At 50.4% G+C, this 26,136-nt stretch overlaps 1 protein-coding gene across 1 annotated transcript in view; it reads left to right on the top strand.

The window, feature by feature from the left end:
- Positions 1-26,136, top strand: part of chsy1 (chondroitin sulfate synthase 1) — a 39,328-nt gene that overhangs the window by 2,954 nt on the left and 10,238 nt on the right. The gene's annotated exons all lie outside the window — the stretch shown is intronic.

Here is a 26,136-nt window from a genome sequence, read left to right as displayed (position 1 = left end):
ACTGATATGCTGTTGATACATTTCTAGTTTGTTAAGGTCTCCTTCAAGGTCTTTGAATCTTAGTATCTGGCATCTGTTCACACCTGAACTGCAAGAAAGATTCCCTGTTCCAGACTTTTGCTTTCTAACTCACGTTGCTCTAAATTCCGCCTCTTTAATGGCATTTTAGAACCGTCATTTTGGGTATTTCAGATTATAGGTTGCCATTTGGCAGAAAGGTATTGTGGGGGAAAAACCCTTTGTTATCCTGTTCCTCCCAGAATAGCTCTGACACTTGTCCTCACAAGTGGATAGAGATTAGAAAGAAATAGCAAAGCAAGACTTGGTATGGAGTGTGTGAGATTGTACCTTTACCGTAATTGGCCTCTATTATCCCTTCTGTGTAGTGAAGGATCACTCGGGACTGGACTGCCTGTCTTGCTTACACACACTTTGCTCAATTGCAGTAATAATACTATGTGATGTTTTCTCACCAAGATTAAGTTACTCCAACACTTTAAAAAAAATAATTAATGACTACTTATCCTTTTTCATAAAGTTATTTTGAAGGTTGAATTATTGCAGCAGAGACATGCAGCGCAGCTCTAGACATAAAGTTTCCATCCAAATAATTGACCAAAAATATGAGGTTTGTACAAATGGGCAAAATGAGCATCTGTTCACTTCAAAGCCACAAATGCATGTGCTTTGGCAGGTGGAATGAGCCAGGACTGACATGGCTGCTCTCTCAGACAGGGTTCAATCACTGCCACCTTTATGACAGAGCCCTCAGGCTGCACACAAGCAGCATCTGAGGTGAGTTTTAATTACAGCCTGCTGTGAGAGAGAGAGAGAGAGAGAGAGAGAGAGAGACCACAGAGAAGCTTGCTGAGTTTGACTCTGTGGTAAATCTGAATAGAAACTCTGACTTGCCTCTGTATTCCTAACACTTGGGTTTAATGAATGGATTGATAAGCATGGACATCGGTCATTAGTGAGAGAGATGGGATTGCTAAAAGTGAGCCTTATTTATATTTCAGTCTAGATCCAGCTGTAAAACTGAATATACATATACATACACACACACACACACGCCCAGACAGACACACACATTGCACACTGGCTCTTTGTAGTTCAAGTAATGAAAAAAATCATAAATGTCAGTGACTCATCAAAGATCAAGCTCTTGTGTTTATTTCAGGCAACATTTAATTCAGGCCTTTCTTTAGAAACCAGTCTGGAAACAGCTGTTCCGTTAGCTTATGGATCATATGGCTGACATGAGTAGGGTTGAAAGCTTTTAGCAGGAGAACTGCTGCTGTGAATGTAGGGATGGGAAGCTGGTGGGAGATGAGATGTGAGAGGAGGAGGTAGGGATGGGATGGTGGTAGGAGAAAGACACCTGACCTATGTGGATGATGAAAGGTTGTTTATCATCTGGCTGGGCTGTTGTGATGACTGGTCTGAGGAAAGGGAGACAATGCCAGCAGCATAATGACTGGAAGGTACCAGAAGCAGAAGAAGGTGGCGATACCAGGGCTTGATAATGATACATTACATGAAACATTCACAATCTCTGGACCATCTTAGACAGGCGTTCTGTTGGCTTCCGTAGCCACCGTTTCCTAAATCTGGTTGTGGTTGGATGAGATGGTTGTTGCTATGGCAGCTGCATATAGTCTGGTGTGTCCATTCACAACAAGTGAGTGTTGGGTGAGAGATTGTGTGGGAGCGAGATGGGGAGAGAGAGAGCACCATTATCCCAACAGTCCTACATTGAATCATTCAGCAACACTTCAAATAGAGCAGCAGTCTCTACCAGCCTGGCTCTGTCGACCTTAGGTAATAGACAGACAGAACCGGGAGGTTTCTGCTGGATCTCATTTTCTGGTACAACATCCTCTCCTTCCACACTTCCTTGTACCATCATTACCCGGCTAGAAGCCATTAGACCGTCTTAATGACTGCAAATTGTTCCTTGTCATCATGACCCCTCATCATCAGATTCTGATGGGTTCTAGAGCCACATATTATCTTGTTCTATCAATAGAGATTCCAGTTTAGTATAATCTATAGATTCCAGCTAAGTATTATCTTATCTTTACAGATTCTAGTGGTTGAAAGCTGGAGTTTCCCCTCTCATGTTCCAGATCACTTTACTGAATGGAGATACTATCAGTCATCTGTAGAGGTTGATGTGTGAATTTCCCTGTTCATGTGACCACATCACATCTGATGACCTGTCACCTTACACTCTGCTGTGACAAATTATGTAATGCCTGGCATTGTTAATCTCAGTTTGTATTCAAGCATGTCACAAAGGAGTTACTTTTGCAGTTTTACTTCCATGCATTCAAATGTACAATGTTCCAGTACATTCCTCTGTGAGATGCACAGATAGCTCAGTTTAGGCCAGAGGTCGGCATCCTTTTGATGCTAACAGCCACTTTTCAATTTTTCAACAAAAATAGGGTGCATTGGGAGCCAAAATGGATGACAATCTTGATTTCAGTTGACACATCAAACACATTTAATAAACACTCTATAAAGCTTATCAATGGTTTTTCCTGCTGTCCATCGATTCAAAATAGTAATCACAACAACAAAAAATATTTTGCCGTTTGCCATGCGCTGGACCCTTTGTTCATCTTAGGTTTGTAAAAGAAGAGCAGAAATGTCTCCGCAGGCTGGGCTAGGCTAGGCTAGGTTGGGCTAGGTTGGGCTAGGTTGGGCTAGGTTGGGCTAGGTTGGGCTAGGTTGGGCTAGGTTGGGCTAGGCTAGGCTAGGCTAGGCTTGGCTTGGCTCCACTGGTAAAGTTGCGAGACCAGTTGTACTCCCTGATGCTGGACACACTATTTCAAGATAAGACGGTTTCTTCTGCCAGACTTGTTCATTACGCAGGAAGTCAACCGCCCACAGTTCTACTCCAAGTCTGCTGCAGTCTTAACATGCTCTCTCTCTCTTTTACTCTATTCTGAAATGTTCCACAGGGTGTACAAGTTCAGGACCTTTGATGACCAGGGGAGCATGCCCTGAGTTAGGCTAGTTCATCCAAGAAGAATGAATCATATGATTCTAGAATTTGGAATTTGGTTGATTACATTAGGCCAGTTTAGCCAGTTATCGTAGTTTTGCTCTATTCATAGTCTCCAGCATGCCGTCAAGAGGACAGAACCTGATCAGTGTTTCCTGTCTTTAACAGCCCAAAGACAGAGCAGCTTGATCCCTGCTGGATCCCTCTCAGGGTTCAGCAGAGTCGCTGGCCTGTCCTCATGACACCCGGCCCTGGGGGGGTGGAAGATGGATGAACCCTTGCTCTAATCACTGTCCCTGTGGTGTAACACACCGTAGGAACGTGTGGCACATCTGCATCTAGGAGCCAGAGAAGGGCCAGGCCTTTAGAAGGGCTTTTCTCCTCCAGTCTTCTCCTGCTCAGTCAGCCCTGTATGTGGTGAACCCCATGTATTTTCAGACATCCTGTGGCTGCTGGTGTATGTGTGTTATTCTGTCTCTTTCCAGCGCTGCCTTGCACCATGTTAAAATTAGACCCCAAACGAGCAAATAAATGTTTACGGGCTCAATTTAAAAATAAACACAAACAGAGGCTAAAGAGATGTGATTTTGTATGAATAACAGTTTTTGAGTATGAAGCGCACCCTGTTTGTGCTTGCAGCTGATGCTGATGGCTAGACAGTGACACTCGAAGGGGGGGAATGCCGAGTGAATTAGATTGATGTTGCCCTCTCTTGGGTGGGCCAGCTTCTCTTGAAGGTATCTGAGTCTGTCTGTCTTTGTCTCTTTCACTCTGTCTCCAGGTCTCTCTCTGCCTCTTTCTCTGCCTCTTTCTCTGCCTCTCTCTCTGCCTCTCACTCTGTCTCTCGCTCTGTCTCTCACTCTGTCTCCAGGTGTCTCCGGCTCCGCCTCAGGCCCCAGGCCTCGCCCTCCTCTGAGAGGCTGTGTAGCTTCGGGTGTTTCATCACAGGGAATTACAGACTCATTTGTTTGGAGATGTGTCGTGGGTGTTCCTAGTTTTACGTGCTCTTGTGTACATGAGGACTCTCAGCTGTGGCTTCATAATCTCTGGCAGAGGGCCTGTGCTGAGGGAGGGATACGCTGCACACATCTGCTCTCTGGAAACCATCAGCCCAGACAAACTGATCGCCCCGTCCATGACCTCCCCCAACCCCTGCTGCCCAGCTCCCAGACCACTCTCTGAGGGAGTCCTAACCAGCACAGCGCCTCTCCCACAAAACCCCCAGGGTTCAAGACGCCGGCTGGGTTTTTGTTACGATCTCTGTCTGACATGCGTCTCTCGTGTTCAGATTTGTCCTGGGCTGTTTTATACGAGCGAGGGTGTCTGTGAAAGAGAGCGTCTCCAGCACGGTTCCCATGTTACATCTCGCCCAAGCCAATAAACACGCTGGAACACAACTAATGGGAATCACAAGGCTCTACTGCTTTGAGGTATGGACCCGCGTCTAATCCCTGCGTCTGCTCAGGGCTGGCATGCCAGCCTGCCAGCCCTGAGCCGGGGTCTCTGACCACAGGCTACTGTACGGCCTGTGTTAACAACCCCAGGAACAACAGCAGCCTTGTGCTCAGCCAATACTGGCTCTTTTCTTCAGACCCTACTGTACATTGAGATTTCTCCCTGCTTAACTCAATTCAATTTGTCCGTGTTATCCAGGCTGCTGAGGACCTGCTACACGTGGTCCATGTTTAAGGTGGGGAATGCAGCGGTCTGGCCAATCTTCCTGTTGGAGGAGGAAGTGGAGGAATAGAAATTAGGGAGAGAGAAACGTACAGGACACACACAGAGCCCATGCTTTACATAGAGCAGTAAAACTCGGGTCACTTTTACGTGTCGCTCATACAATACTTTGTTGTAATGAGATGGCAAGTTCCATTTTCATTTAATCTAACCCTAACGCTGTCATCAACGTGACTGGTATCAGAGAATCAAGTTGATTCTTGAGGCTTTGACAGTGCTCAGGAAAATGCTTCCTTAGTGATTTCACACTGCCGCGGCTTCTAACACTGTGATTAAACATGGGTCACATCACTTTCTGGGTGTCCGCTCAAACAGCTTCTAGTTCAGCCAGGCATGTGAATTAGGTTCCCTGTGTCCTGGTGCACTTTGGGTAAGGGGGCGACCTCAGACAGCGGGAGGAAGAGGAGGCACACCCACATGTATGGGATATATCCCCCCACAGCCTCCTTCGTTGTAGCCACTCCTAATCTTGCAGATCCAGCCCAGTGTTTGAAGTGTTCCTGTTGGAAAGACCCTGGTCACCCTCCTACACTGCAGGCCTGCCTTCAGGGAGACACATCCATATAATTACCCCCCACACACACACACATTCACACACCAAGTCTCATCCTGTTTCCCCCTGTCCGCTCCACTACGCTGTGTTCATGTGACATGTCGTCCCATCCCACTGCGGTCTCTGGGACGCCCAAGCCTCATCATCACTAGCCGGCCGCTGGTTGCCCCTCCAGGGGCCGTATCCACTGATCCACTGGGCTGTTTCTTGAAGAGCGACAGTGGCGCTTTCCTTTTCGCTGTGTAGTGAGCGTTGGAAAGCTGTCACATGAAAGTGCTGCTCTTTGTGTCTCTCTGGTTGAGCATCAGCGCCTGCTCCAGTGCAGAGAGTTTGGACCAGCGAACCCGGGCTGTCTTCAGACGCCATCCCCAGCCATGCTTGTACTGAGCAAAAACACACCCAGCAAATTCATGTCCACAGGCTACATCTGGACACCTAAGCCTGCCCTGGTCATACTGTGAGAAAGGTGCCTTTAGGGAGAGATCTAGGGTTAGCTTAACCTTCTGAACTGTTCTCATTCACCAGAAGAAGCAAACACAGCCAGTGGCCTCAGACCATCAATAGCTGAAATAACTTCACTCAAGTATATAATGTGTCCTGTCACAGCCCCAGGGAGGATAGGTGTTATGTCTGGAGTCAGCATTGTTCCTCTCTCACTGTTCTTCTTTTTCAGACTCTGCTAACTAGCAGTGCTGTTATCTGGTGTGATCTTCCCAGATCACATCTCCCCCTCGGTGCTCTGCTAGTCCCTCCTCTCTGAGGTATCTAGTTATCTCTGGTGTCCGCAGAGGGAGAGAAGGCAGAAGGCTTTTGCGACGCTTCTTGGAAGTTTCTCCTTTTTCTCTGTGTCCCCTCCTCTTTCTATCTCCTTCCCAGTTTGACAACTGTCTGTTGGCCGAAAGTTGGTCAGCCTGTTTTTGACTTCCTTATTCCACCATGTTGATGTTGAGTGTCTGCAGTTCGTCAGAAGCAAATACAGGAACGTCATCTTGGACTTAAACCTCTGTTAATTCGGTATTTTCTATGACAGAGCCTTCATGAGTCAATTGTGTATGTTTGTGCACACGTTTGTGTGCCAGCTCAAGAACACCCTCTCCCACACGTGTCTCTCTGTTTTGTTTCCACCTGTCTCCATCCCTCTCTCTGTGGTGACTGGTCAAGGTGGTTGACCTGTGGTTCTATTCCCTGGAAGTGCCTTGTGCTTGTGTAAGCTCACAGCAAACTGCCCCCAGACGGAGAACAGGACCTGGGAAGGGCCCTCTTTATCGGGCAGGACTGGATGGAGGTCGGAGACAGGGAGTGCGTTTGTTTTGGCTCCTCAGTGAGGAGCTCCAGGGAAGGACGGGTTACTGACAGGGAAAGACGAGTCCTGCATGCAGCAGCCTGGAGAGGAAACCCAACGTCTCAATTACAGGCTGAGATCGGCAAATTAAATTATATTTGACTACTGCCGAGTTTAAATGCTTGACTGTCTGGTGGTATTTCATAGTTCTGGCAACACTTTTGTGTTCAGATCTTTTCTGTTTTTTGCATGACAAGATATTTAGAGCTTAAGGCATGGTAGCTGGCTCATTTGTACATTCGTTTTAAAAAGTTGCAAGAATCCTTGGAATTTAGTTGTCGAATCTAAGCAGGATCAAAAAGTACGAAAAAAGCTGGCAAGATGCATTTCACTCAATAGGGGCTGTAAACTAAACCATCACAGAGATAGAAGTAGGTTATAGGGTTGGCATTGATCTGTTATGGACAGAAAATGGGGAGAGGGGAGTGGTAGGTGGTGGATATTGATCCAATCCAGCCTGGCCTATCTAACACCCTATAGGAAGTAGGTTATTATATCATTGACTGTTGCTTGGTGACGCGTCCACTAGCGCACACCCATGCTGCCTACTTCCTGCCATGTGTCTGGCCTGATCGGATTGTGTTTGTGTTGGTATGTGCATGTGTCCCCATCTGTAGCTCACGATGATGTTGGCAGTTAGACAACACTTCTTCAGGGCACCATCTTTTGGTATGGGCTTCTTTGTTGTGTGTTATTCTGCTTGAGAAGCCGACCACAAGGCAGTTGGCTGATGGGTTCTGTGTTAACATGATCATGCAGGCTCTAAGATAGCAAGAAATCCAGCCTGCTCAACCCTATTAACTCTGCTCTCACGGTCCCAGCCCAACCCAGCAGCGGCACCAACCCTGCTCTCACGGCCCCAACCCAGCCCACTAACCCTGCTCCTACCCACCTGGCCAGGGCTCAGGCCAGTGAGCCCTGCCTCCTCCAGAAAGCAGCTCTGCAAGTCGTTAGCTGCCAGAATCGTTCGTCCTGGCTTCCTTTTTTACACAGGCTTTCTTCTCCTCTTTAATTGTCTCCTGTCCTCCCTCACCAGCTTTCCCAGGAATCGTTTAGCAGACTGCGTCCCTCTCCCCTCCTTCCCTCCCTCCCTCCCTCCCTCCCTCCTTCCCTCCCTCCCTCCCTCCCTCCCTCCCTCCCTCCCTCCCTCCCTCCCTCCCTCCCTCCCTCCCTCCCTCCCTCCCTCCCTCCCTCCCTCCCTCCCTCCCTCCCTCCCTCCCTCCCTCCCTCCCTCCCTCCCTCCCTCCCTCCCTCCCTCCCTCCCTCCCTCCCTCCCTCCCTCCCGTCTTGGCGTCTCTCCTATGTCTGGCTGTCTGGTCAGCGCTGGCACATGACCATGCCCTCCTCCCCTCCTTCCCTTCCTCTGCCCAGTCTCTTCTCCCTGCCGGCCTGGCCCGTGCTGCCGTTTGCTGGCACCCTTTTGTGCCACCATGGCGCTCGTCATGCCCATGGCGTCTGCCTCCCCACACCTCCTCCTCTCCCCCTTTTTTCCCTCTTTTTTTCTTCTTGGTTGACTCGGTTCTTCTCTCTCCTTCAGAGCGAGGGTTTTCTGGGACAGACACAAGTTGTCAGGCCAGTGAACTCTTTGTCCTGCTTCGACATGCCCAGGCCCCCTGCTTATATGGGGTTCGCAGGACTGTTGGCACCAAGAGCATATACAGTGACAGGAACACACACAGTGCCAGGTAATAATGGTTACCACCTTGGTCTATGTCTGGCCTGGGTTATCTCCTGCCGTTCTGTGTGAGTCACCCTCAGCCTGCAGTCTGTCAGCTCCTGGTCCCCTCGAGGGGAGATTAGCTCCAGGACACAACAAGCCCTGTGTCGTCGGTGGGACTCTGCTCTGCTCTGCCCTGTTATGTCGGTCCAAACCCACGTTTGATGAACACTCGTTCTGGTAAATGGAGCTGCTAATACCCTGGCCAGCGGCCCTGCTTCACGCCATCTGCTGACCGGACGAGAGGTGCAGGACAAAAGGCAGAGGTGGAGGACAAGAGGCGGAGGTGGAGGACGAGAGGCGGAGGTGGAGGACGAGAGGCGGAGGTGGAGGCCGTGGGAGCTGGAACACTGCTAGAGCTTCAGTCTGTTGCTGTCTCTGGTGTGGTCTTCACAGATCATTACCCAGCTGCTGCATGAAGATCCACTGGGGTTTCCTGGTCTGACTCAGCGATTCTCTCTACTCATCACTCTCCTTTACCCAAGATGAGTGGCGGTTCAGCTAACGGCAACTTCCCTCGCCCCCTTGCGTCTCTTAAGATCAATCTCCACTGATGCTAGTTGCCTTCTCAAATGTGTTGCCTAAAGCCAAGTTATCGGGTTCCTTTTTTTTTATATAACTTTGAGCAGCTGTTAGTCTGGTGTTCCTGGTCACTGGCTCCATAACTCTTCATTAGTGCCCCTTCAGTCCTGTTCATGTCCTTGTTCATCAGAGACCATCCACACATATCCGAGTACAGAATTGTCTACAGAGTTCATTTCCATCTATGAACATTGGCATCAAAAACATAAAGCATCTTCATATATCTCAGATCATTTAGTGGATAATTAATTCTGGAAGATAATGACGTGTCGAATTAGCCGAGAGGACTGAAGTGCACCAATCAGAATTGCTCTTGTCCACCTCCACTTTTCACTGTGGACCTGGAGCTTGGATGCCTACACCTGCTTAATGACTTAATTTGACTTAATGTTCCTGACTTAAATGATTCAATAGGTCATTTTGGAGCCTTGCTGTAAATGTGGGAGAGAGCTAACAGATAACTACTTAGTCTCATCCAGATGGGCGCAGCTGCTGCTGCGGGAACTGTGTGTTTGTGTGTGTGTGTGTGTGTGTGTGTGTGTCGGACAAGCGATACACATCTGGCAACTGTGCTAGTGGGGCGTAGGCGAGGCCCGTGAGGGAGGTGTCATACTGAGGTTGTGTTGATGGCTTCACATCCTTCTGTTTGTGTATTCAAGGGAGCAGGGCTACCTGAGAGACCCCCAGTCTGCCACTGAATGGAGCAGGGCTTGGGGGCGGGGGGCGGGGGGGACCGGGCCCAGAGGGGTGTCTGTCATTGGGCTACGTTGTCTTTCAGTAGACAACAAGGGAGGACATCCACACACACACACACACACACGCCTCTCAATGGCTGGCTAGGCAGGGGGGCAGTTCTGGAGAGCGGCGTGGAAACACACACACACACACACATGCACACACGGCTTTCCCACTAAATCCCATGAGCCTTTGTTCTCTTACCCATCCTCCCAGAATCCCCCTGATTGTCTTCCTCTCTCCTTTCCATACCCCACTTTTCCCACATTCCTCACACTCTCTCACTCTTACACCCCCTATCTTCTCATCTTGATGAACAAAGCCAGGCTAACCAGGCTGGCCATGTGTTTATGTACTCCTGAATAAAGCAGTGATTTTATCTCAGGATTAGGCTACACTATATATCCCCCCAGATTAAAAAATAAACCCATATCACGTAATGGTTGTTCAATTTGGCTCCACCATTAAGCCTTGAAGCCAGCGTCACACGTTTGCATGTAAACGTAGATGTTCATCCTAACAGAGTGGGGTGGAGAGATGGTCCCTGAGGGTGACGGTGACCTGCTCCTGCCGACCTGCGTCTCGACACGCTCCGAGCGCCAGATAAGGTGTGTGTGTGTGTAATATGCCAAATTGATAACGGCCCTCAATCTTGTACGATCTCGTACAAATAGCTGATAACACAGCAAGTGTTCTCAAGGTTAGCCCATGTGCTTTGATTACACACTCGGCTTTCCTGGCGTCTACACTGAGCACAGGCGGGCGCTCAGGCCCACAGGGACCCTTCTGCTGTGTGATTTGCCCTCAGAGAGGTGTAATCTAAGGATTTAAAACACAGCCGTTGTCCACGGAGGCACGCAATTAAGTGACGACAGCTTGCATATCTATTGTTCTCCGCTCGTCATGGGCCACCCAGCTGTGTAGCTCTGAATGAGCGTCTGTGTGTCTGTCTGTGTGTCTGTCTGTCTGTGTGTCTGTCTGTCTGTCTGTCTGTCTCTCTCTCTGCCTGTCTGTCTGTCTGTCTGTCTGACTCTCTGTCTGTCTGTCTATCTGAGACGGGCCAGGCTGTCCTCCACGTGTGATCCATGTCAATAGGCCAAAACGAGGTTACAGCTTAGTCACACGTCGCATCGGATGAAAGCATCTGCTAAATGACCACGTTAATATGAATAAGGCAAGGTCTGTAACAGCGAGAGTTAGTCTGAAGATGAGGCTGGCCTCCTGTCTGAGCAGCAGGCTGGCAGATGGGTCATTGTGTGGAGGAGGGCTGGTCCTCCGCTGTTTACATACAGCTTGGTTCTCTGTGGTGAGCATCTGCAGCCTTAGTGATCATCAGGGAGCCATACGTCCTGCTGTACTGCTCCGGCTCCAGCTAGCCTGCTCCAGGAACTAGCGCTCGTCTGCCTCTTGGGTTGTGGTACATGTGGCGCTGCTGGCTAGTTTGGTGTGTCGGGTTGCAAGCCCTGCGCCTGAGCCCATGTTTAATGGTTGTTGTCGGTGAGGCTAGGCTAGGCTAACAGTTCCTGGACCAGGGTGGCTTGTACTTCTTCTCATCCTCCCTGTGAAAGTCAAGATCAGTCTGGTGTGAGAGCAGGGCTGTCTCTGTGTCCTCATTCCTGTCTGCCGTGGTTTTGCAGAGAACATTCACGGTGGCTCACGGTCCAGACATGTCTCCCCTTTCACCTGACATTCCTTAGCACGTACGCTGCATATCAGCGGGTCTCCCCCCGCCCCCCCGCCCCCCCTGTCAGACCCTCAGGTCTCTTCCCCTCAGGTCTCCTGTATAGGCTCATCTCTGTCACTCTCCTCTCTTGCCCTGGCCTGCACGCTAAAGCTCAGCCTCCACTGTTTCACCTGGCCCAGCTTGAGGTCGAGACACCCAATCCCCTCTCCGGCCCTGCATGAGAGGAGGCCTCTGGTCTACACGCCAGGGCACTGCCCGGCCTCGTGATCAAGCTGATGTGTGGTGGTGCTGACGCCCGACAGGGATGGTAGGGGGGGGTAGCAATCAGGCCCTGCCTCTTTCTCCTCTCCTCCTCTCTGCCACAAAAGGAGAGACAGACGAAGAGAGTCAAGTGTCAAGAGGCTGAGAAAGGTGAGCGTGAGATCAAATGGGAGAGACGAGAGAGACGGCAGAAAGGAATGGGAGAGGAGATTGTGTGTGTGTGTGTGTGTGCGTGTGCGTGCGCACCAGGGGGGTTGGGTTCGGAGAGTGAGCAGGGCTGGCTTCACTCTGCATTGTTCCACCTCCCTGCTGAATGTCCCACGTCCTACCTTATTGGTCTGGCTCTGCTGTCTGAGGGTTGTAGCACTTATGAGACTCTTATTTAGCTCTCCTCTCCTCGCTTCCTCTCCTCTCCACTCCTATCTTCTCTTCACCCGTTTCCTCTCCTCCCTGCCTTACAAAAAAGCCACAACCATCCATCTCTCCAACAAAGCAGGCTTGTTAATCCTACTCTGCCTCCTTTCCCGGAATGGAAAGGCATTGCCCTGTTGAATTGAGCAATATGTCCGATAAGTAAAACCGGAGGCAATTCCAGCGTGTTCTGAAGGAGTGTTAGTGGCCGGTGGCCCACTGCTTTCTGCTGTTGTAATCCCCCCTGTCCCACTGGCCGATTCCTGGCCTCTACTGCGAGGGCTGTAGGCTGATTGACGGGGCTAAGCCCCCCAGTGTCCTGTACCAGCCCCCTGAGAGGCTGGAGGGATGGAGGCCTGACCTCCAGAACACCCCTACCTGGCCTGGCATGCTATCCTTCCCCTGCTTCCCTGGTTCATTACTCCACAGCGTGGGCTAATCCACTAGGCATCACTGGCCAGGGTTAACCAATAACCAGTAACAGGATTGTGTTAGCTTCCGTACACAACCTTCCCTACCCCACCTCCCCTTCTACTAACTCCCCTGGGCAGAATCATGAGTCATCAAGATATTCTACAACTAGGCTAACATATATTTTAGGACCATGGAAAAATGGCCCAAGGTTCAGTCTTTTGTCTCTGAGGGAGGAATAGTCTTTGGCAGTATTGGGTTACAGCACCCCAGCCTGTAGGGACCAGCAGTGTGTGTGTGTGTGTGTGTGTGTGTGAGCTGACTGCAGCCCCGAGGCTGGTCAATTCAGCCTGCAGGATCCCTCCTGACACCCATCACAGTCAATCACACAGCCGTGGCTAAGCCGTCTGCATCCTGTTATTGGATTAGCCTGTAAGAGGCTTTACAGTACGAGTCCTAGCCATGTGTCTTCTACCTATGGAGAGACTCCTGGAAATGTGATTCATCTATCGATGTATGTTTTACCTGCATGCTGGTGTTGTCTACACAGTGCTCAGCGTCGTGGCCTGTCACAGCTGTGAGAGCCTCTGCTGGAGACATGAAGGAGACAGTGGGTCATGGTGATGAGTGATGATGGGTGGAAGCCCGTCATCCATTGTTTCCAAACACACTGGAGAGGGGCTCAGCAAACATAACCCCCGCACCTTATAAACCAGACAATTGGCTTTCAGCAGGGTCCTGCACAGTTCAACCAATCCCGTGTGAGGTTGCTCAGGTGATCACGTGTGTGCTGGTTCCCGCACATCCCCCACGCCCAGGTCCTCTTTCCACCCATTCTCCCACGACCAGGTCCACCTTCCATCCTCACCTTTCACCCACCCCTCCTTCTCATCCCCACCCCCTTTCCTGCACCCTTGTACCCACCTTCCACTGAAGTGGTGCATTCCCAATGTCAGACTAGACTGGAGGTCATATGTGTGTGTTGGCGTGCGTGCATGTGCGTGTGGGTGTGTGTGTGTGTGTGTGAATGAGCTGTCTGTGTGTGTGTGTGTGTTTGACTCTGGTTACAAGGTGAGAAAGAGAATGTTCAATTTTGATGAATGCTCTCACTGTTTTTGTTAGCAGATAAAGAAGTGTGGATAAAGGATTCTGTGAATGCTGACCGCTCGCAAGGCAGAAATGCCCGTCTATCTTAAGAGCATTCACGGAACGAGATATTTGTGGAAATTCTTTGAATTCTTCGACGCCCTCAATAGACTGGACCTCGGGTCCTCTCGAGGTCTTCTCTGGAGTGTCTGAGGGGAGAAGGCAACCAAGCACACGCTGCCCTCCTCCACACACCTAACACCGGACCACAACGTTGTTTTCAACAGAAGATAATGAGTTTAAATTGAACCTGCTGTGTCTCAAAAAAAACGCTTCCACCCCTCACTGTGGCGCTCCTGTTGTAGGCGGGGTTTGTGGTGGCCTGCTGGTATGGCATCGCTCAGGCTGGCTGTGGATCTTTCCGTTTCTTCTTCAGGGATCAACTTTCAGGAGTTCTGGAGGCTGTAGCTTATCCCTGAGTTCCCCTCTAAGTTCCTATTTAGATTAGCTGCTGTCTTAGCCTGGCTGATGGGAGGATAACCTTGTCTGGTCCTGTAGGGGGTGGGAGGTGTGTGTATCAGCTGAGTGTGTCTGTGTGTGTCTTCAAAGACAGCCCCACCCTTCTCTTTCCCCCCTCTTCCATGTCGAGCGGATGAATTTGAGGGGGCCGGCGGGGTAATTAGTGGGGTACTAATGGAGCCGGTCCTACATAGAACAGAGTTTGCTGTGTGCATACTGGAAAAATGTGAAGGTGTGCGGAATACCTCTCTCTCTCTCTCTCTCTCTCTCTCTCTCTCTCTCTCTCTCTCTCTCTCTCTCTCTCTCTCTCTCTCTCTCTCTCTCTCTCTCTCTCTCTCTCTCTCTCTCTCTCTCTCTCTCTCTCTCTCTCTCTCTCTCTCTCTCTCTCTCTCTCTCTCTCTCTCTCTCTCCCCCCCTCTCTCTCCCTCTCTCTCTCCCTCCCCCCCCCTCTCTCTCTCTCTCTCTCTAGGTGTGTGTGTGAGGCTCTGGTTAGAATGTTGTCTTTGTTCCCGAGCTGCAGCAGGTCAGAGCTGAGAGGGGCTCAGGTTGCTGCTGTGTTCAGGCTGCTGGGGAGCCGAGACGCCTCAGGACGCCATCCCCCGGGGGCCTGCCGTGTGTGTGTGTGTGTGTGTGGTGGGGTGGGGTGGGGGATGCCACACAGAGAAGGGTAGTCAGGAAGCTCTGCTGAGCTCTGTAGTCAGATGGCTGGTCTGTATGGAGGACTTGAGTGTACCGCTACTGTGGGAGTCAGAAGGCCATTGGAAACCCATTAAGTCCTGTGGAGCTTGTGGAGCTTGTGTGGTTTGTGCTGAGTGTAGCACGAGACCCAGCAGTCAGTCCTGCTGCCTGGCTCCTGCTCAGTCTTGACCCGGAGAAGTGATTTGTCACCGTGTCCCCTGCCGGCCCGTCTCGTCTGTGACGCATAGCTCTGCTCTGTCATGTGACCGTCACCGTGCCACCCCAGTGGGTGCTACAGCAGTCAGAGGGCAGGAGCACTAAAGCTCTATGATTATGTTGGAATTGTTCTTATTTCCAAGTTGTGATTCTTTCCAAGTTATTATACTGTTGTTACTCGTTACTTCAGATGATATAATTATTTTCAATGGCTTCCTGTGTGGAAGACAGATGGTGATATTTCTATGTCATTAGGCTATTGCAGTGTGAAGTGAACTCTCTTCACCAGAACCAGTGTATTGTCTAGTACCCTATCTTTGTGTCTGTAAATTGCCTGTGCGACTAGCCTCTTCAAACATCGTCAATTATTCACCTCTCACAATGACCCGCTATTTAATAATTCAGCTCTTTGATCATGCTGTTGTCTAGGCAGCCAGGAGAGCACCTGGCCCAGCTAGACACACAGTGTGCCCCCCCACTGCTAGGATAGAGAAGCAGGAGCACAGAAGGCCTATTTAGACTGGAAGATGTGAAGCCAGGTTGACTTGGCTATAAAATGCTGTTTATTAAGCATAATTATATTAAGTTGAGGAGATGGATGACTGCATAGAGTCTAACGTCAGGCTTTCTATCCGGTCTTACTATTCTAAGAATGACTTCAGTTCTTCAAGTTTTTCCTGTCTGTGCCAGACCAGTCTGACCAGCATCTGTCCTCTCTCCCCAGTCCATCCAGTCCCTCAAACCAGTAGACACCGTCTGGTCGTGGATCATGTTTTCCATCTCCTCACTCCCCATATCCCTCTGCTCAGTGGAAACAGCTGGCTCACCAAATCCTCTGGTTGTGACGAGGCAAATCCCCCCTCAGCCTGGCGTTCAGACCGTCTGAGATTCCAGGACATCCCAGAGTTCCTCCTTTTCCGTTAGCGGGGGTGGGGTTTCCCTCGAGGCCACCCCGGAGAGTTTCCCTTCTCCACCGACACCCTGGCCTGGAGGGGGATGAACAAGACCATACACCGGATCTGGGATCTGCACACCCTCCCTTTGTTCTCCTTTAAGTGCTGGAGGACTGCAAGACCAAAACTGATGATGTGGTCCTGGAGCGGCATCAATGGGAACTCCATCCTAAAGTGCAGAGCTGGAAGTATTGGAGGGGGGGGGGGGGGGAGCGACTCAGAAAGAAAACAGTGACCAATGGTCTCAGATAACCAGGAAATGTTGAGATTTATTATTCTTATGTTCAGATGTTATTTTGAAAATGAGCGAAACATTTGAGTTTCTTTTCATTTCTAGCCCACTTCGACTCCTGCATTTAGTCTGGTTGTGAAAGGAAAGACTAAAGTCATCTGAGACCGCTTTTGGTAAACTTGGATGCCAAACTGTACGCAGTAGCAGACCTATTCCTGGCCTTGGTTGATGTGTCATGTGAATGGCTGATGGCAGGCTCCTCTCTCTTGACCACAGGGCACTTGGACATTCACTGTGATGTGTGATGAACACCAATTTATCGAAACTATTTATATATACATGATGGAAAAAGGCTTCCCAATACTTATTTGAAGACTTAATGTGCATCTGCCTCGACATCAAACATGGCGTCTCTTCTCTCTCTCTAATCATTCGTTTCATGCTCCGCCTCTGTTTACTGTGGTAACCCCCTCAGTTTAGGGATGCCTCTCCAGCAGCCTATGATCTGCCTGCATCTCACTGCAGATGGAATGCATTTCATGTGATGAAATGTGGTGAGTGGCACTCATTTCTGTCATAGCATATCTTGCCTTCAACACATTGCCGGGCGTAGTTAGTGTGCCGCACAGATGAAGGGCTGTTTTGGGGGAGGACAGTTGAAGTCAAGACGGGGGTTAGCGCTCCTCCTGTCTCTGTAATCACGTCTACACCTCTGCTTCACCTTCTACCGGGAGTTAGGTCAGAGGACGATTGGGGTGTGATGCTGGCCTGCAGGGCCGCTGGCCTCCACGTCGACGTCCGTGTTTGTCACACCAGCCGCAGGGTCTTCATCCCTCTTCCTCATCCACCCAGATGAAGTGCCACCAGGCCTGTCACTCGCTGCGCGCAGGGGCCGTGTTCCGCCTGGCGACTGACACATTTTTTTAATTGGAAACGGGACCTGAAGGTTGTCATGGGAAAAGGCTGCAGAAGTTCACTTATTTTAGACAACCAGCGGCAGCAGTATTTCTTTTAGCGTCAATGAGGGCTTTTTATGTTACGGTTCACCGCTGTTTTAAAACTTTATGAGGCAAGTCAGGATCATAGAGAGTCGTGTCTATAGAGATCCCATACAGTTAATCTACAGTATGAATCCATTGTGTTTGCTGTAAACTAGCTATCGTGCCTGGGACTGTCAGTAAAACCCTGTTTGACTGTTCCATTAAAACTGTCCCCAGCCTCCCTTTCATATTCTGCCAGCGCCTCCATCTCACATCCCTGATGATGTATTTCATTGCTTTTATTCTCTCCATTACTCTCCCCTGTTTATCAAATACGTGCCATTTGTTTCCCCCAATAGGCACACAAGCAAAAAGCATTATACACTCCCTTTCCTTCCTTCATCAGCATGTGTGTGTGTGTGTCGGGATGTGTGTCGGGATGTGTGTCGGGCTGTGTGTCGGTGCGTGTGTCAGCGTGTGTGTGTGTGTGTATGTTGTAGTGGAACGTAGGACTACTGTCAGGGGGCTTGGGCACATGGACTGTCTGTCTCTATTGGCTCCCTTTGAAGCTAATTGCTGTAACATGATGTGTGAGTGAGGTAGCTGGGTTAGCTGTGAGCTTGCTGGGCCCTGGTGGATAGGGTTAGCTGTGAGCTTGCTGGGCCCTGGTGGATAGGGTTAGCTGTGAGCTTGCTGGGCCCTGGTGGATAGGGTTAGCTGTGAGCTTGCTGGGCCCTGGTGGATAGGGTTAGCTGTGAGCTTGCTGGGCCATGGTGGATAGGGTTAGCTGTGAGCTCGCTGGGATTAGGGAGTGAGGTGTGATGGAAGGATAGATAGATGGAGCGAGGCCTGGGAGGGGTAGGGAAAAAGGAGAGAAAAGTCGAGGATGGTGGCGGAGAGAGGTGAACAAAGACCCGGTGCATATCTCCTTGTAGCAGAGCAGGAATGGGCCAGGTTCAGAGCAGGAATGGGCCAGGTTCAGAGCAGGAATGGGCCAGGTTCAGAGCAGGAATGGGCCAGGTTCAGAGCAGGAATGGGCCAGGTTCAGAGCAGGAATGGGCCAGGTTCAGAGCAGGAATGAGTCAGGTTCAGAGCAGGAATGGGCCAGGTTCAGAGCAGGAGGCAGGAGCTGTTCTCCAGGGACGTTCCTTCACGTGTTACCTTGAGATCTGTTTTATCAGCCACAGATAAAACCCATTAGAGTGAAGGGTACTGGCAGTTTACACCAGTCGTTAAGGATCACAAGACAGTAAAACCTGTCTTTCTCTCTGGTGTTAATGTATTCCCTGGCTCTCCCCAAGCATTTCCTTTACTCCCAGGAAGCTGTGTTTCATTAGGACAGACATAATGGTTTTTGTACCCTAGTCTTGTGTCTTGTTTACTTGATGCCTGCAGATATATTAACTCACTGTGACTTCACAAATGTGAATAATCCTGTTGACCCACTGGGGTGGAATACCCCCTGTCCTGATGCATTATGTGTAACTGTGTTGATTTAATAATCTGTCACAATATGAGCGACCTGGTTGCTCCCTACCGGTAATGAGACATGGAAGCTTTCCTGCCCCTTCCTCTCATTCCTTAACAATTTTCAACAACATTTCTAACAGTAGCTTTGAGTGTGTCATGCACTAGTGCAGGTTCTGGTTAATTCTGCTGTTGCAGGGCTGATTTCACCTACGATAATGGGTGTTTTCCTTTCTCATTAAGCTGCCAGCGGACTAACATGCACACAGTCTCTCTCTCTCTCTCTCTCTCTCTCTCTCTCTCTCTCTCTCTCTCTCTCTCTCTCTCTCTCTCTCTCTCTCTCTCTCTCTCTCTCTCTCTCTCTCTCTCTCTCTCTCTGTGTCTCTCTCTCTCTCTCTCTCTCTCTCTCTCTCTCTCTCTCTCTGTCTGTCTGTCTGTCTGTCTGTCTGTCTGTCTCTGTCTGTCTGTGTCTCTCTCTCTCTCTCTCTCTCTCTCTCTCTCTCTCTGTGTGTCTCTCTCTCTCTGTGTCTCTCTCTCTCTCTGTGTCTCTATCTCTCTCTCTCTCTCTCTCTGTGTCTCTCTCTCTCTCTCTCTCTCTCTCTCTCTCTCTCTCTCTCTCTCTCTCTTTCTCTCTCTCTTTCTCTCTCTCTCTCTCTCTCTCTCGCTCTCTCTCTCTCTCTCTCTCTCTCTCTGTCTCTCTCTCTGTCTCTCTCTCTGTCTCTCTCTCTGTCTCTCTCTCTCCCTGTCTTATACACCACATTGCCAAGTCAGTATAGTTCCTGCCTCATTCCTATCGTCTCAACGCCTTCCTTCTGCAGTGCTTTGGTTAGCCCAGACTTTACGAGCCACTGTTAGGTTGAATTAAATCTGCAATTAACCTTCTCTGAAGGTGCAGCCCAGGCCTACGGGGAGCGGAGCAGCTTATCATGTGGCACGCCAATGCCATTGGCACTCACTGACTGGGCACAGCATGGGGTCTATTGTGTAGCTCTGTGTCTTGCTGTCGTGACTGACGGCTGATAAACACATTTAATTAGGCTGCGTTTTTGCTGCTCCAGGCCCTGTAGGATCCCCAGGTGCCCTCAGCCCTGAAGATCCAGCAGGACAATCTCATGTCCATGGAATGTCAACAAGAGGTATTGATGAGTTACATTTGAAAAATTGTTGAGAATGAGAAACAGTCTGGAATCAGATCTAATTTAGTTCTGGAGTCAGATCTAGTAACGTCTTGGGATCAGATCTTGTTACATTTTGGAATCAAGATCTGGCCACTTTTCTAAAATCAGATCTGGTTATATTCTGGAATCCGATCCGGTAACAATCTGAAATCTGATCTAGTTCATTCTGGAATTAGAGTGCCTTCCCTCCAGCTATGTGTTCACAGCTATAACTGAGGCCCGCTGTGTGTGTGTACGTGTGTGCACGTGTGTGTGTACATGTGTGCGAGGAGCTTCTTCTCCTAGCGTTGTCATCAGAGCGGAAAGCTCTGTAAATCCTGTCCCTGGCAGGCCCATCCTCCCACTCCTCTCTCCACCCCTCCATCCTCCCATCCACCCGCTCTGCAGCCAGGGAGGGTTTAGCCCTTCGTGGCCTCTGCCATCTGCAGCTCTCTGCTACGGCTGGGGCTCAATACTCACACTCACTCCTCTGTTCTGTCCTCGTCTCCTTCCCTCCCTCGTGATTAAATATGGGGAGGATCTCCTGTCCTCCCCGTGTCCCCTAGACCCCAGAGTGAAGCTCCTGGAACCATGCCCTGCCAGTCTCATCAGCTCAGCACTGCAAACAGAGGCACGTTTCTACACGGCTCCCATCCTCAACCTCCACCAGGCTAGCCCTGAGCACACAGCAGTCCTGGTGTGGGATCCCAGCGTGGTGAGAGGAGCAGGGGGGAGGGGGGGGGGAGCGGGGAGCAGGGGGCTGGCCCCTGGGTGAGCCCCATGAGGGGTGACATCTGGACACGGAGCAGTAGCCGTCGCCTGCAGCTGTTGCTCCCTCTACCCGAAGGTCGGACGGCCGTGTTTTTCGGCAGGATCAAACAGGACAAGGTTGTAATTATACTGCCCTGAGCCCTCCCCAGTCATGTCACAGCCCATCCTCCTGTTCTCTCAACTCTGCCTTTAGCCCTCGGAGGGGAGGGGGGACCTCTGTGTGCGTGTCTGGACTTCACTGTCCATTCCCCAAGCATAAACTGTCCATTCTCCGAGTACAAACTGTCCATTCTCTAAACACAACCTGGCCATTCCACATGCACTAACCTTACGGAATCTCCTCCTCTCCTCCCCTCCTCTCCTCCCCTCCTCTCCTCCCTTCTGTCCTCCTCTCCTTCCCTCTCTCCTCCCCTCCTCTCCTCCGGGCCCCTGGCAGTATTGATTCACCCAGCATGGCCGGGTCCTGATTTAGGGGGGTGTGGCAGGACGCCAGGTTGGGAGCACGGTGCAAAGTGTGGTCACTCGGCCCTCTGGGAGATCTGCTCTCCTCTCAGAACATAGATGTGGCACGGTATAAAGACCTGAGTCATGCAGGCGGCCATCTTGGTTGATCAGGGCTCGGACTTCCACACTAGAACAGCGTCCAGACATGAGTCAGCAACAACTCAAACAAATCAGAAGAGCGAGAAGTAGAGCAGGCCTTTTCCGTTGGCTTGTGATGTTTTTCCTATCAGTCTCCCGTGTTAACCAGTCTCCCACGGGCATTCAACTTGGAAGGTTTGGCTTTCATAGATGTTCGGGATGGTAGAGGAGGGTATCCTGCAGGAGGCTGTTATCACAGTGTGTTGAAGCGTGTTAACTCTGCCATGGTTTGTCATTGAAGAGGATGTTACTGTGACCCTGGGGCTGATCCCAGAAGACACGTCAACACCTTCCCCTCCTCATCAACAAGGAGAGGGAGGAGTCTCCCAGGCAGGAAGCATCACCACACATGACCACTCACAGGGGTGTTGATAACACCGTGTGGGGGGGTGTAGGTGGGCAGATTCTAAGCATTGTGTGTAGAAGGATAACCAGTCTCACTTATTGTGACGTCCAAAATAGATCGTTACCATGAAAATAACACATTTCCCGACTAACGGAACATCATTGATCACATCACTGATCTGTCTTGTTTCCGACACTAATATTTTCCCTGGCTTTTCTCATTATCTCTTCCCTGTCTGTCTCATCTGGTCTCTCTTCAGTCTTCAGTGATGCCAGTGACAGATGGATCCATTAGAGACCAGCGGTGTCCAGCTGTGGAGAGTCTCATGTGGCCCCCATGAAGAAGTAGACCTGCCTTTTTATAGCAGCCATTAGTGTCCCTCCTCTCTCGGGTTGCTCTCGTTCTGTAAACATGGTGAGGTGGAGGAGCTGCACTTTGGACGAGGGTGGCTTGGGACTCTCAGGGATTGTTTAGGGCAGAGACGCAGGAAAGGAGTGTACTTGACGCCGTTTCACTTTCAATCATCGGGATTTGTTTAAACGTTTGTCTGAATGCTTTTCCTACTCCCACACTGCAGTTCCTGTCCTTCCTCCAGCTCTGCCTTGGGCGGCGCTCGCTAAATGCTAGCTCCCTGGACCACCATGTGTCCACAGGCATGCTGCACAACCGCCGCTGGGCTGTAATTACCATCGACAACACAAAGAAATACAACCAATATCTGCCAGTTTTACTCCTCGTTTTCTTTATGGAGGGTTTTAATTTAGTCTGTAGCCTTGATGTCAAGGAGGGTTTCATTGGAGGATCCTCCCTCCAGTGAGAGGCGGTAATGAAGGAGCTGTCAGCTCCTAGTCTCCTACCTTCTCCTGGGCCTCACTGATTGCCCTGGGCCTGAGGTAGGGCTTTGACAGGCAGGTCCATTCTGTACATCACGGCAGATCAAACACCTACACTAATCTGATATTTACACTGGATCACTCCAGGAAGCCTTCGCACCAATGCTGAGAGGCCTGGCGTCAAAGTCCTCTGATTGGTTGAGGCCACGTTGCCATTTCTCATTGTCCACAATCAAACACCTTGCTTGGCAGGTGTGAGGGTAAACAGATCCTAGTTTATTTATGGTTGTAGTTTGTACACCTGACAAGGGATTTGTGTGCAGGGGTGTGTTTGCACAAGACTGATTGTGGTGGATGCATAGAAAGTACGCCAAGCTACCATGGTGGACATTTCTTTTCCTGCATCTAGTGCTGTTTGTGATCAGGGTAATAGTATCAGAGCTGCTTCCAGTGACCCCTGGATATTGGAAACAGGCAGCCTGCTCCCAAGACGCCTGCTTGTCCGCCTCCTCGCCTGCCAGTCCAGCCGGGCTGTTCAGCCTCGCTCCTCTATCCGACTGGGTATCATCATAGGAAGGGAGGGAGATGGAGGGATGAGAAAGGGAAGAGGAGGAGGAGGAGGAGGGAGCCTGTGGTGGAGTGTGTCTGTTGTGTTGCCAGGCTCCTCTGGTTGAACCCTGCCAAGACAAGCTCCCGTCCTGTAACAAGCTGGTCCCTGTCCCTGGGCAGTGCCTGGTCTGGCCCAGTCATGGAGGACACTCTCCTGGAACGCCTGCTTCTCTCTTCCCCTCCAACACAATGCAGCGCTTGTGTCTGTCTACCTCTCTGCTCTCCGGACCCCTGCTGCTCCTGCAGTCCCCAGGCAGCACTCCAGTATCTCTGAACCTAAGAAGCACTTAAGACTCCTGTACAACTTGGCTCTCCCCTGGCTCCCCTAATACTCATTCATCAAACCGGTTTGGCCTCTTTTGTCTCTCGGTTTCTAGACAGGAGTCAAGATGGATGTTTCTGCATGTTAGGAACCACAGTTTGGATAGATGGGCATAGCTGAGGGTGAGGCAGAGGGGTGAGGCAGAGGGGTGAGGCAGAGGGGTGAGGCAGAGGGGTGAGGCAGAGGGGTGAGGCAGAGGGGTGAGGCAGAGGGGGGAGGCAGAGGGGGGAGGCCAGGGTGAGGCAGAGGGGGGAGACAGAGGGGGGAGACAGAGGGGGGAGGCCAGGGTGAGGCAGAGGGTGAGGCGTAGGACACAGTCCTCCAGTCACAGCAGAAAACCGTGTAAAACCCATTGACCCAACTTTCAATGAGCTGCATCTGTAGGCTTTTCTTAGACAGGGTATTTTTGACATGTTGTTCTTGAGGAGAATATGAAAGCTCTGGCCACAAGAGACCTCGTTTGATTCTTCAAGTTGCCTCGCTGTGAGAGATGTCATCGATCACAGAATGAATCTAGCCTATTGTAAATTGTAATGAATCCATTTATATTCGCAGCAGTGAGAAATATGTTCCGTCAATGTAACAAGTAATGCAATATTCCCACCGAGCAAGCCTGTTGGTCACTTATGTTTTTCAGTGAAATAGATTTCTGTCTGAGGCATAATCCCTGTAGCTAAAGGAAACATGGCCATCTAAAGGGCTTACCTCAGGAAAGCACCAGCGAACCTTCCCCCAATGCAGTCTGATGTAGCCTAATCCCCTGTAATTACCTCTACAGACTTCACTGGAATCATTTATCACTGAGTCGCCTTTTCAACTTCTTACTTTTTGATTATTTTGGTAAAACAATGTCTGTCTCTCCCCAGGCTTCTGTAAGGCTGATAAGTCACAGGGTTTGTGTCCCTCTGGTGTTGCACAACCCCATGAGAGAATAAAGTGATGTTCTAAGCTTCAGTCCAGACGACAAGTACATCACACTGTTGTATGTGACCAGAGGTCACGCTTCCTCCTCCACAAGCAGGCTCCACTCTCAGCCCACCGCTGGGACACTCCGGGGTGGCTGGATGCTGCTATTGTCTCCTCCAGGGTGGTGCTCCAGAACCTTCTCTTCTCATAGACCAAATGTGACGCAGGCCGCTGTGTGGCTGCCACCCTGGCAGGATCAGTTTCTCTCTCTCTCTCTCTCTCTCTCTCTCGCTCTCGCTCTCGCTCTCGCTCTCTCGCTCGCGCTCTCTCTCTCTCTCTCTCATGCTCTCTCTCTCTCTCTCTCTCTCTCTCTCTCTCATGCTCTCTCTCTCTCTCTCTCTCTCTCTCTCTCTCTCTCTCTCTCCCTCTCTCCCTTGTCTTATATTGTGGTCGCTCCAGGTCCAGGCTCCTAGCTTCACCCTGCCCTGCAGTGCCATGGTCCTGAAGCGTCCTCAGTCACATCTGCCTGCCACTGACACACACAGATGAATCTGTGAACTCAGTCACCCCACATTCACCTTCAGGCTCTCGCGGTACATCTGAACAGGAAGGAAATTCTGTTTATGTGCTTCGTCGCCGTTATTGTATTTGCCATTGTTGATTTGGAAATAACGAAAGATATAGCTACTGACTTAGTTAGTTAAATCCCCAGTATTTCATTTGCAATCGTGTGCCTGATATTTTTTGGACTGTGCTTGATCAGATGAAGCAACCAGGAGAGCAAGCCTACACAATGACCTCAGAGAGAGCCCTAGCAAGGGCTCCCAGCCTCCCTGTCCTCCGCTGAGCGCTCCCTCCCTGTGGACGACCCTCCTGGCCTGGCTCCCATCAGCCTCGCTGGGTTCCTGTGGTCGCAGGTGTCCTGTGACAGACAGGCTGACTGATGCCAGGGCAGCGCTCCTGTGGGTGACCCCTCCATGTGTGCCCCTCTGTTCACCTGAGAGGACCGAGCCTTTCAGCCACATGGGAGACTCATCACGGTTGGGATCCGAGGCCGGGTCTAGCTTCTTATGGTCTTTTGTCCGGCTAGACGAGCCCCTTGCTGATGTACGGCATCCTGCCTGGAGCTGAAATATGCCCCACAGGCACGAACAGGACGGCAAGAAGCATTCTGGGTACATCTGACCCGTAGCGGCCAGGTATTGTAGCGAGACCGGGTTTGTCCTAACTACCGTTCCCAGGCGCCTGGTTGCACACCCTGCACTTTCAATCTATAGCATCAACTTTATGGAATTTCCTATGTTTTCTTTTTCCTCTCTTTTTCTCTTAAATGTTTTATTTTTGACTTAAATTTCCAATGGTGCCTTTCTTTCACCCTATTAGATGTTTCTGTCCCTTCTCAACGCTTAGCAGTGCTTTGTCTGTGGTTTCTGTGCCAAGGGTAGAAATTCTACACTGGTCTTTTAGAAGGCTGCTTTCAGCACTCTCAAACTAGGACCAATTCGGACTTTATTAAAGAATAAGCGAGCGTTTTTCAAACATTATTACAGAAGGACAAAGGCTCTCTTCATACAAGGGTTATCGTTTGCAGACAGGACGTATCAGTTTGTAATGCAACACTGGGTTTGGCCTTCTGCGGATGGACTGATTGAGTGTAAGTTGAGAGCTGGACAGTATGTTAGCCTATGCCTTTAGAAGATGCTCAGGTATAGGACCTCTCCATTCCAGATAGTGGTCATGCGCTTATTTTAGGTCCTTTGTGCATTGGTTCCTTTTTAGACCTCCCCCAGCATGTTTGGATATACTATCAGTAGTCCCCCGGTCCCTCTAGTGATATCCAGACTTCCTTCCCAGAAAGGGGGCTGGGTGTGGAGGCGTGATATCAGGATAGGCCCAGGCTTGTCGAGGCCTAGCTGTGGGAAGATGGAGCGCTCAGCTTGAGTTGAGCCACGGGGCCCTCTAACGTAATTCCT

The sequence above is a fragment of the Hypomesus nipponensis genome, chromosome 19 (genome assembly GCF_054491055.1).
Source record: "Hypomesus nipponensis isolate SF chromosome 19, ASM5449105v1, whole genome shotgun sequence".
Classification (NCBI taxonomy): Eukaryota; Metazoa; Chordata; class Actinopteri; order Osmeriformes; family Osmeridae; genus Hypomesus; species Hypomesus nipponensis.
Note: the sequence above shows the minus strand (reverse complement) of the source record. Positions and strands in the feature narration are given on the sequence as shown.